Here is a 19,786-nt window from a genome sequence, read left to right on the forward strand (position 1 = left end):
TCTTTATTTTTTTGTATGACCTGCGTGTCATTGAAGAACGCCATGTAAACTACTTTACTTTATTGCTAAACGCGTTAGTCATAGAAGTAGAAGTAGTCGTTGGCGTGACAACTTCATGAAGACACGATGATGGAGATCATGGTGTCATGCCGGTGACAAGATGATCATGGAGCCCCGAAGATGAAGATCAAAGGAGCTATATGATATTGGCCATATCATGTCACTACTCTATTTGATTGCATGTGATGTTTATCATGTTTATGCATCTTGTTTGCTTAGAACGACGGTAGTAAATAAGATGATCCCTTACAACAATTTCAAGAAGTGTTCTCCCCTAACTGTGCACCGTTGCTACAGTTCGTCGCTTCTAAGCACCACGTGATGATCGGGTGTGATGGATTCTTACGTTCACATACAACAGGTGTAAGACAGTTTTACACAGCGAAAACACTTAGGGTTAACTTGACGAGCCTAGCATGTACAGACATGGCCTCGGAACACGGAGACCGAAAGGTCGAGCATGAGTCGTATAGTAGATACGATCAACATGAAGATGTTCACCGATGATGACTAGTCCGTCTCACGTGATGATCGGACACGACCTAGTTGACTCGGATCATGTAATCACTTAGATGACCAAAGGGATGTCTATCTGAGTGGGAGTTCATAAGATGAACTTAATTATCCTGAACATAGTCAAAAGACCTTTTGCAAATTATGTCGTAGCTCGCGCTTTAGTTCTACTGTTTTAGATATGTTCCTAGAGAAAATATAGTTGAAAGTTGATAGTAGCGATTATGCGAACAGTAGAAAGCTTATGTCCTTAATGCACTGCTCAGTGTGCTGAACCCCAAACGTCGTTTGTGGATGTTTCGAACATCGAACATACACGTTTTGATAACTACGTGATAGTTCAGTTAAATGGTTTAAGTAGAGGCACCAAAGACGTTTTCGAAACATCGCGGAACATATGAGATGTTTCGAGGGCTGAAATTGGGATTTCAGGCTCGTGCTCACGTCAAGAGGTATAAGACCTCCGACGATTCTCTTAGCCTGCAAACTAAGGGAGAAAATCTCAATCGTTGAGCTTGTGCTCAGATTGTCTGAGTGCAACAATCACTTGAATTGAGTGGGAGTTGATCTTCCAAATGAGATAGTGATGTTTCTCCAAAGTCATTGCCACCGAGCTGCTAGAGCTTCGTGATGAACTATAACATATCAGGGATAAATAAGATGATCCTTGAAATATTCATGATGTTTGACACCGCGAGAGTAGAAATCAAGAAGGAGCATCAATTGTTGATGGTTGGTGAAACCACTAGTTTCAAGAAGGGCAAGGGAACAAAGGGATACTTCATGAAACGGCAATTCAGCTGCTGCTCAAGTAAAGAAACCCAAGGTTGAACCCAAACCCGAGACTAAGTGCTTCTGTAATAAGGAACAGTCACTAGAGCAGAATTACCCTAGATACTTGGTAGATGAGAAGGCTGGCAAGGTCGATAGAAGTATATTGGATATACATTATGTTAATGTGTACTTTACTAGTACTCCTAGTAGCACCAGGGTATAAGATACCGGTTCGGTTGCTAAGTGTTAGTAACTCAAAATAAAAGCTACGGCATAAACGGAGACTAGCTAAAGGTGAGCTGACGATATGTGTTGGAAGTGTTTCCAATGTTGATATGATCAAGCATCGCACGCTCCCTCTACCATCGAGATTTGGTGTTTGCGTTGAGCATAGACATGATTGGATTATGTCTATCGCAATACGGTTATTCATTTAAAGAGAATAATGGTTACTCTATTTATTTGAATAATACCTTCAATGGTCTTGCACCTAAAATGAATGGTTTATTGAATCTCGATCGTAGTGATACACATTTTCATGCCAAAAGATATAAGATAGTAATGATAGTACCACTTACTTGTGGCACTGCCATGTAAGTCATAATGGTATAAAACGCATGAAGAAGCTCCATGTTGATGGATCTTTGGACTCACTCATTTTTGAAAAGTTTGAGACATGCGAACCATGTCTATTGGTGTATATGCATGAAGAAACTCCATGCAAATGGACCGTTTGGACTCACTTGATTTTGAATCACTTGAGATATGCAAATCATACCACATGGGCAAGATGACTGAAAAGCCTCGTTTTCAGTAAGATGGAACAAGATAGCAACTTGTTGGAAGTAACACATTTTGATGTGTCCAATCCAATGAGTGCTGAGGCATGCAGTGAATATCGTTATGATCTTACTTCACAGATGATTCGAGTAGATGTTGAGAATATTTACTTGATGAAACACAAGTCCGAATTATTGAATGGTTCAAGTAATTTCAGAGTGAAGTAGAAGATCATTGTGACAAGAGGATAAAATGTCTATGATATGATCATAGAGATGAATATCTGAGTTACGAGTTTTGGCACACAATTAACACATTGTGGAAATTGTTTCGCAATTAATACCGCCTGGAACACCATAGTGTGATGGTGTGTCCGAACATCATAGTTGCACCCTATTGGATATGGTGCGTACCATGATGTCTCTTATCGAATTACCACTATTGTCCATGGGTTAGGCATTAGAGACAACCACATTCACTTTAAATAGGGCACCACGTAATTCCGTTGAGATGACACCGTATGAATTATGGTTTAGAGAAACCTAAGTTGTCGTTTCTTAAAAGTTTGGGGCTGCGACGCTTATATGAAAAAGTTTCAGGTTGATAAGCTCGAACCCAAAGCGGATAAAATGCATCTTCATAGGAAACCCAAAACAGTTGGGTATACCTCCTAATTCAGATCCGAAAGCAATATGGATTGTTTCTTGAATCGGGTCCTTTCTCGAGGAAAAGTTTCTCTCGAAAGAATTGAGTGGGAGGATGGTGGAAACTTGATGAGGTTATTGATCCGTCTCTTCAACTAGTGTGTGGCAGGGCACAGGAAGTTGTTCCTGTGGCACCTACACCAATTGAAGTGGAAGCTTGTGATGTTGATCATGAAACTTCGGATCAAGTCACTACCAAACCTCGTGGGATGACAAGGATACGTACTACATCAGAGTGGTACGTAATCCTGTCTTGGAAGTCATGTTGCTGGACAACAATGAACCTACGAGCTATGGAGAAGCAATGGTGGGCCCGGATTCCGATAAATGGCTCGAGGCCATAAAATCCGAGAACGGATCCATGACTTTGGAAGAAATACTTGATGGTCGTAAGGCCATTGGGTATGGATGGATTTTAAAAGGAAGACAGACAATGATGGTAAGAATTACCATTAAGAAAGCTCGACTTGTCGTTAAGATATTTTCCGACAAGTTCAAGGAGTTGATTACGGTGAGGTTTTCTCACTCGTAGCGATGCTAAGAGTCTGTTGGAATTGGATTAGCAGTTACTGCATGATTGATGAAATCTTGCAGATAGGATGTCAAAACATTGTTTCCTCGACGTTATACTTGAGGAAAGGTTGTATGTGATACAATCGGAAGGTTTTGTCAATCCCAAAAGATGCTAATAAGTATGCAAAGCTCCAGCAATCCTTCTAAGGACTGGAGTGAGCCTCTCGGAGTTGGAATGTGTGCTTTGATGATGATCAAAGATTTTGGGTTTGTACAAAGTTTACGAGAAACTTGTATTTCCAAAGAAGTGAGTGGGAGCACTATAGAATTTCTGATGAGTATATGTTGTTGACATATTGTTGATCAGAAATGACGTAGAATTTATGGAAAGCATATAGGGTTATTTTGAAAGTGATTTTCGATGGAAAGCCTGGATTAAGCTACTTGAACATTGAGCATCAAGATCTATAAGGATAGATCAAAATGCTTAATAATACTTTCAAATGAGCACATACCTTGACATGATCTTGAAGGTGTTCAAGATGGACCAGTCAAAGAAGGAGTTCTTGCCTGAGTTGTAAGGTACGAAGTTAGGACTTAAAGCTCGACCACGGCAGAAAAGAGAGAAAGGACGAAGGTCGTCCCCTATACTTTAGACGTAGGCTCTACAGTATGCCATGCTGAGTACCGCACCTGAAGTGTGCCTTGCCATGAGTTAGTCAAGGGGTACAAGAGTGATCCAAGAATGGATCACAAGACAGCGGTCAAAGTTATCCTTAGAAATTAGTGGACTAAGGAATTTTTCTCGATTATGGAGGTGGTAAAAGAGTTCGTCGTAGAGGGTTATGTCGATGCAAGCTTGACACCTATCCGGATAGCTCTGAGTAGTGATACCGGATACATATAATGGAGCAACAATTTAGAATAGCTCCAAGTAGAACAGTTATTTGGATTAGCTCCAAATATAGCGTGGTAGCTACATCTAGGAGATGACATAGAGATTTGTAAAACACACACGGATCTGAAAGGTTCGGACCCGTTGACTAAAACCTCTCTCACGAGCAACATGATCAAACCTAAAACTCATTGAGTATTAATCACATAGTGATGTGAACTAGACTACTGATTCTAGTAAACTCTTGGGTGTTAGTCACATGGCGATGTGACCTGTGAGTGTTAATCACATGGCGATGTGAACTAGATTATTGACTCTAGTGCAAGTGGGAGACTATTGGAAATATGCCCTAGAGGCAATAATAAAAGTATTATTATTATATTTCCTTGTTCATGATAATTGTCTTTTATTCATGCTATAACTGTATTATCCGGAAATCGTAATACACGTGTGAATACATAGACCACAATATGTCCCTAGTGAGCCTCTAGTTGACTAGCTCGTTGTGATCAACAGATAGTCATGGTTTCCTGGCTATGGACATTGGATGCCGTTGATAACGGGATCACATCATTAGGAGAATGATGTGATGGACAAGACCCAATCCTAAGACTAGCACAAAAGATCGTGTAGTTCATTTGCTAGAGCTTTGCCAATGTCAAGTATCTCTTCCTTCGACCATGAGAGCGTGTAACTCCTGGATACCGTAGGAGTGCTTTGGGTGTATCAAACGTCACAACGTAACTGGGTGACTATAAAGGTGCACTACAGGTATCTCCGAAAGTATCTATTGTTTTATGCAGATCGAGACTGGGATTTGTCACTCCGTGTAAACGGAGAGGTATCTCTGGGCCCACTCGGTAGGACATCATCATATGCGCAATGTGACCAAGGAGTTGATCACGGGATGATGTGTTACGGAACGAGTAAAGTGACTTGCCGGTAACGAGATTGAACAAGGTATTGGATACCGGCGATCGAATCTCGGGCAAGTAACATACCGATAGACAAAGGGAATTGAATACGGGATTGATTAAGTCCTTGACATCGTGGTTCATCCGATGAGATCATCGTGGAACATGTGGGAGCCATCATGGGTATCCAGATCCCGCTGTTGGTTATTGACCGGAGAACGTCTCGGTCATGTCTACATGTCTCCCGAACCCGTAGGGTCTACACACTTAAGGTTCGATGACGCTAGGGTTATAAAGGAAGTTTGTATGTGGTTACCGAATGTTGTTCGGAGTCCCGGATGAGATCCCGGACGTCACGAGGAGTTTCGGAATGGTCCGGAGGTAAAGATTTATATATGGGAAGTCCTATTTTGGCCACCGGAAAATGTTCGGGATTTTTCGGTATTGTACCGGGAAGGTTCTAGAAGGTTCCGGAGTGGGGCCCACCTGCATGGGGGACCCACATGAACGTGGGTAGTGGGGGCAAGGCCCCACACCCCTGGTCAAGGCGCACCAAGATCCCCCCTTAGAAGGAATAAGATCATATCACGAAGGGATAAGATCAAGATCCCTAAAAAGGGGGGATAACAATCGGTGGGGAAGGAAATGATGGGATTTCTTTCCTCCCACCTTGGCCAACGCCCCAATGGACTTGGAGGGCAAGAAACCAGCCCCTCCACCCCTATATATAGTGGGGAGACGCATGGGAGCTTCAGACGAAGTTCTGGCGCAGCCCTCCCCCTCTCCCAAGTCGTCCTCCTCTCCCGTGGTGCTTGGCGAAGCCCTGCAGGATTGCCACGCTCCTCCACCACCACCACGCCGTTGTGCTGCTGCTGGATGGAGTCTTCCTCAACCTCTCCCTCTCTCCTTGCTGGATCAAGGCGTGGGATACGTCACCGGGCTGTACGTGTGTTGAACGCGGAGGTGCCGTGCGTTCGGCACTTGATCATCGGTGATTTGAATCACGACGAGTACGACTTCATCAACCCCGTTCACTTGAACGCTTCCGCTTAGCGATCTACAAGGGTATGTAGATGCACTCTCCTTCTACTCGTAGCTGGTTTCTCCATAGATAGATCTTGGTGACACGTAGGAAAATTTTGAATTTCTGCTACGTTCCCCAACAAGCCTATGGTATGATTGTTATTTGTCCTACGGACTAAAACCTCCGGTTTATATAGACACCGGAGAGGGCTAGGGTTACACAGAGTCGGTTACAATGGTAGGAGATCTACATATCCGTATCGCCAAGCTTGCCTTCCACGCCAAGGAAAGTCCCTTCCGGACACGGGACGAAGTCTTCAATCTTGTATCTTCATAGTCCAGGAGTCCGACCGAAGGTATAGTCTGGCTATCCAGACACCCTCTAATCCAAGACTCCCTCAGTAGCCCCTAAACCAGGCTTCAATGACAACGAGTCTGGTGCGCAGATTGTCTTCGGCATTGCAAGGCGGGTTCCTCCTCCAAGTACTTCATAGAAGATTTTGAACACAAAGGTAGTGTCCGGCTCTGCAAAATAAGTTTCCACATATTGCCATAGAGAGAATAATATTTACACAAATCTAATCTGCTGACGTATTCCGTAGCGTGACATCACACCACGGCCAAGTCTTTATTCGAATCGTTTTACTGTTCTACCTCAGCGCGTTTAGCGAGGCGGTTTCCTTGGCACGTCTTGTCAAAGCAGAGATCATGTCCCCTTATTTCGGGATTCTCATCAATACGGGTGTGGGTAACCCAACCGCGCCATTGATTACGACGCTTGGGAGATAAGCGAGTTTTACCAGGCTAGTGGGGACGCATAGTCGCGTCCGCCCATATAAGGGGATAAGAATCCACCTTTTCATCCACGCCTTCTTCCTCCTTTGCCTATCCATTTCCGCGCACTCGAGCTCCAGCGCCCAAGTCCGCACACCCCACCTCAACCTTCTCCAGCCATGTCCGGAGCGGGAGGCAAGTGGATGGTCTCCTCCGTTACGGAGGGACACATCAAAAAACTGAGGAAGGCCGGATACTTGTCTAACGATATTGCCCACCGGCTTCCCGAAGAGGGGCAGCTCATCCCCACCCCTAGGCCCCATAAGAGGGTGGTGTTCCTCCCCCATTTCCTCCGCGGACTGGGCTTCCCTCTCCACCCATTTGTTCGGGGGCTCATGTTCTACTATGGCCTGGATTTCCATGATCTAGCTCCGAACTTTGTCCTGAATATCTTGGCATTTATCGTCGTGTGCGAGGCTTTCTTCTGCATCCATCCCCATTTTGGCCTATGGCTCAAGACTTTCAATGTCAAGCTGAAGGTGGTGTGCGGCACCCAGGCGGAGTGCGGAGGCGCCATGGTGGGCAAGATGCCCAACGTCCTATGGCTCGAGGGCTCCTTCGTGGAGTCCCTAAAGGGGTGGCAATCGGGGTGATTTTACATCACCGAGCCGCGCGACCCTGAATGGGTCACAGCCCCCGAGTTTTGATCCGGACCCCCTACGCGGCTCGCCTCCTGGAAAGAGACGGGCCTGTCGTGGGGTAAAAAAGGAGAGCTGACCGGACTCCAAGCATGCGTCCAAACCCTGGTGGACAAGAAGCTCAAACTTGTCAACATAGTCCAGGTTATGCTCATCCGCCGGATCCTCCCATGTCAACAACGGGCTTTCAACCTGTGGGAGTTCGACCCGGCGCGGCACCGAACTCTGAGCAGGCTCTTCGACACGATGTACGAAGATGCCTGGAAGGTGCTTTTCAAGGGCGCCGAGGCCCCCGCATCCACTGCCGAGGATCACGGATTCAGCACGCCGCATCACGCTCATGCGGTAAGCTATTTTTACCTTTTACAGGGTATTAGTTTTTCATAGTTTGACTCCATGTGGGATCTAAGCTCCCTTACCTTTGACAGGATTGGCAGGAGACGTCCGGACAGATCAACTGTCCGGCTCCTTTGCCCGAAGGCCCAGTGGACGCTCGCTTGGCGAAGCTGCTGGTTCCGGCACCCTATGTGGTGCCGGAGAAGAAGGCCAAGAAGAAGGCCACGGGGACTCAAAAGAGTGCCTGGCGCCAGGAGGTGTCGGATTCATCATCCGACGACTCCAAGGCGCACTCCTCCCACAAAGACGAGGAGGAGGAAGAAGAGACCTCTCCCCCTCCAGCGGGAGGAGGGAAGAAAAGGAAGGCCGCCCCAACTGGGGAGGCCGAAGGGTCCAAGAAGGGGAATACCCCTCCTCCGGACTACTCCACCAACGCCGACGACGGCGAAGAGGAGTGGCCGCACAGGGCCAAGCCCCTGGCGAGATCGTAAGTATCTGGATACCAGAGTGATTCATAGTATTCCCCCATTGCACAGCTTTTCCTTACGTCGAACATGTTTATGCAGTCTGCCCAAAGACTGGCTTGACGTGTCGTCGAGCGGTTCCATGGATTCGTCGGATGTGAATTCGCTTCTGACGGCTACCTCCCCCCATCCTACGAACGACGCCGAGGCGGCGTCCCAACAGGTTCCAAGCCAGGAGGAGGTGGTCCTAGAGGCGCCGCAAGGCGACCTCCCGGACTCCAGGCGTGAAGGGGATAGAACCCCCAAGGGTTCCAAGTCCGGCTTTGAGCCGGACACCGCGCCGGAACCTTCAACGGTTCCGGACTCCGGTAGGCAACCTCCTTACAAGAGGAGCAAGCCTACCGAGCCGGTGACCTCCGTCCAACCGGAGGCACCGGACAATTTGCTGGAGGTGCTTAACGACGCCTCCATCGACGAGGAGCGCCGCACTATTATGAGTGCGCTGATCCAGAAGGTTCAGTCCGCCAAGAGTGGACTGACTGAAGCCTGTGCCAGCCTTCTAACAGGCTTCGAGGTAAGTAAAGAATATGTAAAAATATTACCGCATAGACAGTAGCCCCTGATGCTCTGTTCGGCGTTCGGAAAGAAAAGCCGAATAGAGGATCTAATAACATTCCCAGGAGTCTAACATAATCAAGTCAATATGCGTATGCAGGCTTCGCTGCTGGCCTCCGCCGCACTGACTGCGGAGGTGGATATGCTGAAGCAAAACCTCGCGCGGTCCGAGAATGAGCTTGGCCATGCCAAGAGGCAACTCGAGGAGAAGGAAGGTAAGTAATACCTTGCGCAAGTATATAGAGAAGATGTGGTTGCAAAAAATGATAGGATCAACGTGCTATTATAGGGGCCACAACCGAGGTGGCAACCCTTAAGAAAGCGCTGTCCGAGGCCGAAAACAGAGCGGCCGCGGAGCGCACAGAGAGAGGGAAGCAGGAGGCGCGGGTGGAGGAGGTGCAGAAAGAGCCCCAGGCTCTCGTGAAAAAACACGTGAGTTTGGAGCTTGACTCGAAGACGCAAGCGTCCGAGCTTGCGGCAGCCCTCGAAAGCGCGAAGTCTGCCAAGGCCGAAGCCCAGAAAGTCCTCCAAGAAATTGGAGATATGAAGAAGATAGCGGCGGGTAAGGCATTCATTATGCAAAGCAAGCACGTGAAAGTGAATTATTTGTTACTTACCCGAGTCCGGAGCTCTCCAGGAGCATTCGCAGATTTGCCCCATAGTGCGTCTGATGCCGCCGCCTACTACCGAGCCGAAGAGGGGAGCTCGACGGAGAAGGTGTTCTGGTCTCAGTATGCTGAGGCCGGACACCTGGTGCCTTTGAGCGACCAGCTGAAGCAAATGGTTGAGCTCGACAAGGTGGCCGAACATGCCATAAAGGGCCTCATACTTCGGCTTTGGCCTAGAGAGGCTCTGCCTGGGAGCTACTTCGGGCTGGTGAGGCGGCTGGTGGATGCATGTCCACGGCTTGAAGTAATCAAGCGCTCCGTCTGCATCGAAGGTGCCCGTAGGGCGCTTGCCCGTGCTAAAGTGCACTGGGGCAAGATGGATGCGGAGAAGCTGGTGAAGGACGGGCCGCCGCCGGGCAAGGAGCATCGCGTCCCGGAAGCGTATTATGAGGGCATCCTGAAGGGTGCCCGCCTTATAGCGGATAAATGCTCCAAAAATATAATATTTGAGTAAACTCGCATTTGTGATCCTGTACGCTGAAAACTTGTTCATATGCGCTGAGCAACGCTTTTGAATTTAAAATATTACCTTCTGTGTGGCGATTTATCAAATTTGAGAGATGGCGAGTCGTCGGCTTCTGCCCTCATGCCGCGAGTGCTGGGGTGTTCAGGATAAACATGAGCGCTTTTTTTCCCATTCTTGGGTCCTTCGAGAGAGGCGCTCAACACAACGAACAAGGCAATCGGACTATAATGCTTGAACACTCTCACTTAGCCATAGAATCCTATAATTTTAAATTTCGGCGAAGCCCCTATTGTTCAGAAGACCGAGTTCGGGGCGCTATCCACGCCTAGGCCGGACAAAGCCGACTCCTCGCTCTAAGCGGCATAAGTCTTTAGGGACTCGAAAACCTCTCGAACAGTGACCAGCTCTCGCCTCATCATGACGGTCAGTTTTAGCTTTCTCTACTGAGGTGCTTAGCCCAGCTCAACTGGGGCACAATCACAGTAGTTCTCCTAGTGCTACCTTAGCCGATATAACGGAACGTAAGGTGCCAAAACATAGGAGCCGGGCAAACCCAACTATTGACCCAAGACATGATTCGGAGCCGATGCATATAATGCTATAAGTTCGGGGTGCCGCACTTGTGAAAGTGTTCGGACTTCTCACACCGTATTGTGGGGGTACTTAAGCCTCTGGCGTATTGGCCGTACCAAAGTGTACGCGTGCAACATGTCATTAATGAACATATATTCGTAAAAAAGAGTAATACAATAATAGACGGAAGCTATGCATTGTTTATTTAAAAAAGCTGCGATCAAAGCAGAACGATACAAATACTGCAATAAGCAAAAGATGGGACTATTTAACATGTCCTTTCCAGGGGCAAGCTGCGGAATGTTATGTGAAACAGGTATACTGCTCGTTATAGAGACCACCTTAGAGTTCCATAGTGCGGCGTAGTTTTCTGCTTCCCTGGTTGTATCGTTTGTGCGGCAATTGTACTGCTGGACAAGCCTTCCGAAGAATGGAGTCCTGAAAATAAAAGAAAATTAAAAAAATCGGCAGCCCCTAGTGCGGTTTAAGCCGCATTTCGGGCGTGCCGTGATGGTGCCCCTCCCCCTGTGCTCATGGTATTTCCAGAGCGTAGTTATGTACGCGCAGCACTGGTTTCGCAAGTTCGCGAGGGCTGGGGTTGGGGCCGCATTACTACGCTTGCTCTGAACATGCCAGGCGGTCTTGTTGTAGGTTACTCCGTGCGCGCTTGACGGTGTCCAGACGTTTAATGGTCGGACTAGAGAATTGCCTTGAGAGGCTGCTTTGTACTTCCACTGTGATAGCCGCCGGATGCTCCTCCGTTCGGAGACAGCGTTCGGTGTTTTCATTGACCGTGATGACGCCTCGAGGGCCTGACATCTTGAGCTTGAGCTATGCGTAGTGCGGCACCGCATTGAACTTGGCAAATGCGGTTCGCCCGAGCAGTGCGTGATAGCCACTGCGGAACGGGACTATGTCGAAGATTAACTCCTCGCTTCGGAAATTATCCGGAGATCCGAAGACCACTTCAAGTGTAACTGAGCCTGTACAGTTGGCCTCTACACCTGGTATGACGCCTTTAAAGGTCGTTTTAGTGGGTTTAATCCTCGAGGAATCGATGCCCATTTTCCGCACTGTATCCTGGTAAAGCAGGTTCAGGCTGCTGCCGCCGTCCATAAGGACTCTAGTGAGGTGAAATCCGTCAATAATTGGGTCTAGAACCAATGCGGCGAATCCGCCATGACGGGTGCTAGTGGGGTGGTCCCTTCGATCAAAAGTGATCGGGCAGGAAGACCATGGGTTGAACTTTGGGGCGATTGGCTCCATCGCGTATACGTCCCTTAGCGCATGCTTTTGCTCCCTCTTGGGGACATGGGTTGCGTATATCATGTTCACCGTCCCCACTTGTGGGGGAAAACCTTTCTGTCCACTGTTGTTCGGCGGCCGGGGCTCCTCCTCGTCATCGCTATGCAGCCCCTTGTCTCTGCTTTCGGCATTTAACTTGCATGCCTGCTTGAACACCCAACAATCCCTGTTCGTGTGATTGGCTGGTTTTTCGGGGTGCCATGTATCTGGCATGAGCGGTCGAGTATTCGGTCCAAACTGGAAGAGCCCGGAGTATTTTTTTTGAATGGCTTTTTCCGCTGACCGGGTTTAGAGCCTCTGAATCCGGCATTAACTGTCGTATCCTCAGCATTGTCGCCGTTAATGCGGCGCTTTTGCTTGTTGTGACGCGACCTGCCACTGGTGTCCTTGGTATCCGAATTACTAGGGCTCTTGGTCATGTTATTGCTGCGAGCTAGCCAGCTATCTTCTCCCGCGCAAAAGCGGGTCATAAGTGTCGTGAGGGCTGCCATGGATTTCGGCTTTTCCTGTCCTAGGTGTCGTGCAAGCCACTCGCCGCTGATGTTATGCTTGAAGGCTGCTAGGTCCTCTGCGTCCGGACAGTCGACGATTTGATTTTTCTTGGTTAGGAACCGTGTCCAGAATTATCTGGCCGATTCCTCTGGCTGCTGAATTATGTGGCTAAGGTCATCGGCGTTTGGTGGTCGCACATAAGTGCCCTGGAAATTGTCGAGGAATGCGGCTTCCAGGTCCTCCCAACAACCAATTGATTCTGCTGGCAAGCTGTTAAGCCAATGCCGAGCTGGTTCTTTAAGCTTGAGCGGGAGGTATTTGATGGCGTGTAGGTCATCACCGCAGGCCATGTGGATACGAAGGAGATAGTCCTCGATCCATACCACGGGATCTGTTGTGCCATCATATGATTCGATGTTCACGGGTTTGAAACTCTCAGGGATTTGATGATCCATTACTTCATCTGTGAAGCATAGTGGGTGTGCGGCGCCTCTGTATTGGGCTATATCACGACGCAGCTCAAACGAGCTTTGTCTACTATGTTCGGCCCATCCGGATTGACTGTATCCAGAGTGACGATTACCGTCTCGTGCCGTGGGGTGCCCACGCGATCCGTAGATCGATCTTGTTTGCCTTGCCTTGTCCTCCAATATATCTCGCAGGTCTGGCACATTTTCCCGTGCCTTGGTATTTTTTGAGCGGCGCCGGGGTGCGGCTTGAGTGGAGGGCCAAGAGGCCTCTCTGTCGCGGCCACGGGGTGGCCGGTCGGCCGCATCATGCGCTGGTGATGTAGGTTTAGGTGCTTCCTCCTCTAATCGGGGTAGCAGCCTGCGCTTTGGGTAGCTCTTGGAGGGGCGTTCGAGTTCATACTCTTCGGCCGCAAGGACCTCAGTCCATCTGTCGGCTAGCAAATCTTGATCAGCTCTAAGCTGTTGCTGTTTTTTCTTGAGGCTGCTCGCCGTGGCCATAAGCCTGCGTTTGAAACGCTCTTGTTCGACGGGATCCTCCGGCACGACAAATTCGTCGTCGTCGAGGCTTGCCTCGTCTTCGGAGGGAGGCATATAATTATCGTCCTCAACCTCTCTGTCTGCCGCTCTCTCATGAGGGCTGGCTTCTCCATCCTCCTGTACTGAATCTTGCTGGAGGTGGTTGTCTTCGGCACTGTCCGGGGTGTTATTATCTCCCGTGCCGGAATCACCATTTTTGCTTTGGCGGGATTTAGAGCGGCGCCGCTGACGCCGGTGCTTAGGCTGCTTCTTGGAGGGGTCATCCTCCGCTGTTCCATCGTCATTGTCTTCTTTTGGGGTGTCCACCATGTATATATCATACTACGAGGTGGCTTTCTAGTGCCCTATAGGCGCTGGTTCTTGATCGTCTCCTGCATCGGCGTCCATACCGTCGATGTCTTCGGAGTCGAAGTCGAGCATGTCGGTTAAATCATCGACAGTGGCTACGAAGTGGGTGGTGGGTGGGCTTTGAATTTCTTCATCATCCGCATCCCAACCTTGCTGACCATAGTCCGGCCAGGGCTCTCCTGATAAAGAGAGAGACTTTAGTGAATTCAGAATATCGCTGAAGGGCGAGTGCTGAAAGATGTCCGCGGCGGTGAACTCCAAGATCGGCGCCCAATCGGGTTCGATCGGTAGGGGCGCGGAGGGCTCGGAGTCTGGAGACGAGTCCGGCTTCTTGGAGTCACGGGCTTCGCAGAGAATAGGGCTGGTATTCGGCTCGATCGCCGTAGAGATTGCAGCCCCCGAGGCGGTGTCCAACCACCCATCCTCGATTGGCGTAGTTGGCTCCAAATTAAGGGTCGAAGCTGATGCGGGTGCGGCCTCCAGGGCACTGTTCGGCGGCAGAGCTAGATCATGCCCATCGTGACAGTGCAGCGTGCTCGGCTGCGACTCGAATCCATCGAAGATGAAGTCTCCATGGAGGTCCGTTGTGTAGTTTAAACTTCTAAACCTGACCTGACGGCCAGGGGCGTAGTTTTCAATCTGCTCCAGATGGCCAAGCGAATTGGCCCGCAGTGCAAAGCCGCCAAATACGAAGATCTGTCCGGAGAGAAAAGTCTCACCCTGGATCGCATCGCTGTTAATGATCGAAGAAGCAATCGGGCCTAAAAGTGATGACACAGAGGAACTCTTAATAAAAGCACCAATGTCGGTGTCAAAATCGGCGGATCTCGGGTAGGGGGTCCCGAACTATGCGTCTAGGCGGATGGTAACAGGAGGCAGGGGACATAGTGTTTTACCCAGGTTCGGACCCTCTTGATGGAGGTAAAACCCTCCGTCCTGCTTGATTAATATTGATGATATGGGTAGTACAAGAGTAGACCTACCACGAGATCAAGAAGGCTAAACCCTAGAAGCTAGCCTATGGTATAATTGTTGTTCGTCCTACGGACTAAAATCCTCCGGTTTATATAGACACCGGCGAGGGCTAGGGTTACACAGAGTTTACAATGGTAGGAGATCTACATATCCGTATCGCCAAGCTTGCCTTCCACGCCAAGGAAAGTCCTTTCCGGACACGGGACAAAGTCTTCAATCTTGTATCTTCATAGTCCAGGAGTCCGGCTGAAGGTATAGTCCGGCTATCCGGACACCCCCTAATCCAGGACTCCCTCACCGCCGCAGCCACCTGCCACCAATCCATCTTCAGAGTTGTACTGTTGCATGTACCGTGCCAGGTCTTTCTGCCATCGATACCACCACGATGACCGACAGCGTCGTCCTCCTGCGCGAGTCCATCCTCCCACAGTGAACTCCGAATCTGCACCGCGCCACGCCGTTAAGATCCGTCGCCATCAGTGTGTAGGATGAATCACCGCTCCACCAAAGAATCCGTCCTCTGGTCCCTCGATCACGTGTGTACCTCCAAAAATGACGCCCCCAAGGAAGAAACGACACCAGAGCGCCGCCGTCATCCGATCATCCGATCTAGGGTTTTCCCCGAAGGTAGCAGAGAGTAGCCTTGAACTTCTCCAAGGCGATGCTTTCAAGAAGGGAACGACGCAGATAGCGCCGCCACCACTGTCCTTAGCAGACGCCGAAGGCAAGTTTTCATCCAGATCAGTTCGAAGGGATCCAACTCTCGTGCATGGGCCGCCCTCACCACTCGCACCACGAGGCAGAACCCTGGAGCACCGGCAGATCAGCGAGCCGCCGGCACCACCGCATCCAGATCGCCGGCCACGCCGGGCCGCCGCCATCCCTCACGCCGTCCGGGTCAGAGACGGAGCCGCCGACCGCGCACAGGGGCCACCGCCGCCTGCACACGCCGGAGTGCCGCCGAGGGCCCAACGCCTGCCACCGCTTGTCGAGGGCCGCCGCCGCGCGCCCCGAGCGGACTCCCACGCACACCAGGGGAAACCGCAAGCGTGAGCCCTGCCGTCGCCCCCAAGCCCGCGCCTGCGCGCCCCGCCTCAACCGCGCCGCCAAAAACCGCCGCGATCCGCCCGCGCCAGATCTAGCGATTCGTGGGAGAAGAGATCCCGCCGCCGACGACGCCGACCGGGCTTTGCCCGGCGGCGGCAAGGAGGAGAGGTCGGGGAGGGACGAGGACGCGGCGGTGCTAGGGTTCCCCGGCGACACGGGAGGAGACGGAAGCTTAAGATCTCTGCTTAATTTTACCCTGAACTGTGCTAAATTCAATTCGGCACAGTTCTTAATCTAGCTAAACCTCTGTTCTGCTTCGTAAGTAAATACCAAGATTGCTTTGATGACACTACGTAGTCTAAGACTATGACAAAATGCTTTTATCATTGTGATCTGCTTCTCCTTTCTCTGTAATCGTCAAGGAAATTGGTTATGAGACTCAATGCTGATTTCGTGTCTGTCAGGAATCCAGCGTCGGATGACATCAGCTGCAAAACCGTTTCGTTCTTAAGCGAACAAGAGTAAGCGCATCCTAACTAACTACTCATTTGCCATGCTCAGTAACTGATGGATGTGCTCTTGTGCACTTCTTTGGTATACTAAAAATTAGTATCTTGCTTTGAACTACAGTCAGAATTCAGATACCACTCTGTGATGGTAGCGTCAGGAAAGTCCAAGCTGTTAAGCAAATCTGCATGAATGTCTTCCCTGGTAAATCTCCCTACAAATTTCGTGGATGATATGCTGACAATATTCAGGTATAATGCAATGCTAATGTGATGAACCTATGTACCTGCAGGTTAGCATTTCTGAAAGCATCCACACAAAATGAAGAGAGCAATGCCATGCTTATCAAGCAAAGTCAAAAATCCATCACCATGGCATGTGACGTGTGTTGTCTGAAAATTGATGAAATGATCAGCAGATGAGAACTAGATCATGCTCTGACCGTCGTCGATTTCCCTATAGATTTTCTCTACGTGTGTGTGTCAGTGCAGACAGATATTTCTTGATCCAGTTTCTCTACACATAGATGTCAGTGCGAATTTGTATTTGCCTGTAAATTTGCGAAGAGTCCCTTGGCTCTCAGAGGAACGAAGCCCATGTCTGTGTGCCTGGCAATCTGACATGTGAGTGAGAGCGTTTGTGTGTGGAGGCGTGTGTGGTGTATAAACACAGGCACTTGTCGAGTGTTTGTGTTTCGTCAGTCAATGAAATGGTAATGTCTGAATTCCTCTTGCAAACCCTGTCAAACTGCAACGTGGAAGCAAGAATTACAAATCAATTTAATTTGATCTGATAACAGTTCGTCATCAGATCTTGTTATGAATATGAAGCATAAAGTCTGAACTAGCACACTTTATCGGTGCGTTGAAAATCCAGTCCCGTCAGAATTCAGATACCCAAACTCATAAGGGCTCGTAAGTTTTTCTTTTCATCCTCTTTTTCTGAAGCTATTTATTCGGGTCAACTTGTTTTTTTCAATGAGTTGTGCATAAGTTTGTCTGGCACCGCAATATTAGTTCCCTAGGGATCTGTGCGGTCTGCAGACGTTCAAAAATATTTGACCAGCACTATATTGATTCATTTCTCAGAAGCCGTCTCCTTGGCGATGTTGAAGTTGACATACATGTCCTCGTAGTACGCCGCCAGGGGTACAGCGTACAGGGACCTGCATACAGTCAGAGTGCCATATATTGACATGCGTCATATGAAACCAGTACCGCGTTCTAGCACTCCCAAACACCTACGATGAAACGAAGCATCTGCCGGTCTTTTTCTCTGTTCTGTTATATTATTGGACGATATAATCTTCTCCTCCATCTCCACCAGTGAGCACAGGACTCGCCTCCTCTTTGCCTGGCACTTTGGCGGCTGGTGGCGGGTAGTGGAATAGGGAAATCCCGGTGCCTCAGCTCCGGGCTCTGCCCAGTAGATAGGTTAGGATTTTAGTCCTTACATGGGCGGTGTTTCATCTCCGAGTCGGTTTTTTGGGCTTCGACCCTCCTTGAGTTCATCCATCAGGACGGATTATATGGAGCTACAGTGTAGATTCCACCTACTCCTCAGGATTGCGAGGTTAAGGCTGGTCACAATGGGCAAGAACATAAGCTAGTAACTTACACACTTCCCTAGACTATGTTACTATCTCCATAGTGGGTAGGAACATCTATGTAGTGTCATGCAAAGATGTATTTATTAGGTTATAGACTCATTGTTTCTTGGAGTGTGTGATGTTCCGGTAACTTAGCTAGTTACCACAAGCACCTCTCTCTTCATTAAATATGTGCCACATAAGCAAAGTTGTATTGGAGTGTGTGATGTTACTCCTAAGTTCCTCCCCATTGTGACCAGCCTAAGGTTTCTCGTCGTGCATTAATAAATGCAGTGGTAGATTTGGTGTCAGGTTCTTTGATCGATTCAAGGGACAACAACGACGACTGCGGCTCCAATGATTGGTTCTTAGGGGCACGTGCACAAAGACTTCTTAGCTGTCATCGATAAGATCAGGCTCACTCCGGTATGGGAGCGGACGTCGGAAGTTTAATTTGTTGACGGTGGTGGTCTTTCGGTGCTCCAGGGCCCTCAATGTAATTTTATTATGTTTAGGATGCTTTGTACGTCCAATGAACCTTTATAATATATTTCAGTCAATAAAGAAAAAACACGAGTTCGTTGTGATATGACTTGCTCCAAGGCGTTCAATTTTTTTCCCTCGGCCTTCTCTGTTTATTTTCTTCTACTAGTTTCGGTGGGTTTTTTGCTTTTGTTTTTCTAATAATTCACGAACACTTTAAAGAATCATCAACTTTTTAAAAATGTGAACATTTTAAAAATTCGTGAAATACTTTTTGAAAAACTTTAACATTTTTTAATTCTTATTGTTTCGAAGAAAAATTACGGACGTTTTAAAATAACTTGTGAAGATTTTAAAACGAACAATTTAGAATATCATGAACATTTTTTATTAATTTTAAACTTAATATTTATATTGAATGTCATATTTTGCAGGAAAAAATGCTGAAAACTGTATAGAAAATCCATTGCCCAACATTGAGGTGCACGAATTGCTAGGTGGACCGGCCCACCCTACATTTTGGATATACGATGAATAGGAGCACTCGATGGTCTTCTCAAGTTTGGTTTGGTCAGTAATCCTCATGCTTTGTTCTTTTTTACTCGTGAATTTTTTCCTCGATAGTATGACGATAATTCAACAATTTGGCAACCTGTAGAAGGGGTATGTTGTAACGCCCCGAGACCGATGTGCCAGGTGTCGTCCAGTTATTCGTTGTTGTTGCCTAGGCATTGCTTGCGTGTCATGCATTGCATATCATGTCATCATGTGCATTTCATTTGCATACTTGTTCGTCTCATGCATCCGAGCTTTTCCCCGTTGTCCGTTTTGCATTCCGGCGCTCCTATCTTCTCCGGTGGTCATTTCTACCTTCTTCTTATGTGTGGGGATTAAACATTTCCGGATTGGACCGAGACTTGCCAAGCGGCCTTGGTTTACTACCGGTAGACTGCCTGTCAAGTTTCGTACCATTTGGACTTTGTTTGATACTCCAACGGTTAACCGAGGGACCGAAAAGGCCTCGTGTGTGTTGCAGCCCAACATCCTTCCAATTTGGCCTAAAACCCACATAAACCTCCTCCATCCTCTCGGTCGTTCGATCACGATCGCATGGCCGAAAACCGCACCTCATTTGGACTCTCCTAGCTCCCTCTACCTATAAATATGTGTCTCCTTCCGAAATTTTCGGGCGAAACCCTAGATCCAATCCTCCTCTGCGTCACCGGACATTTTCCCCGCCGCCGGACATGTCCGCCGCCGCCCC

This window comes from Triticum dicoccoides, chromosome 7A (assembly GCF_002162155.2).
Source record: "Triticum dicoccoides isolate Atlit2015 ecotype Zavitan chromosome 7A, WEW_v2.0, whole genome shotgun sequence".
NCBI lineage: Eukaryota > Viridiplantae > Streptophyta > Magnoliopsida > Poales > Poaceae > Triticum > Triticum dicoccoides.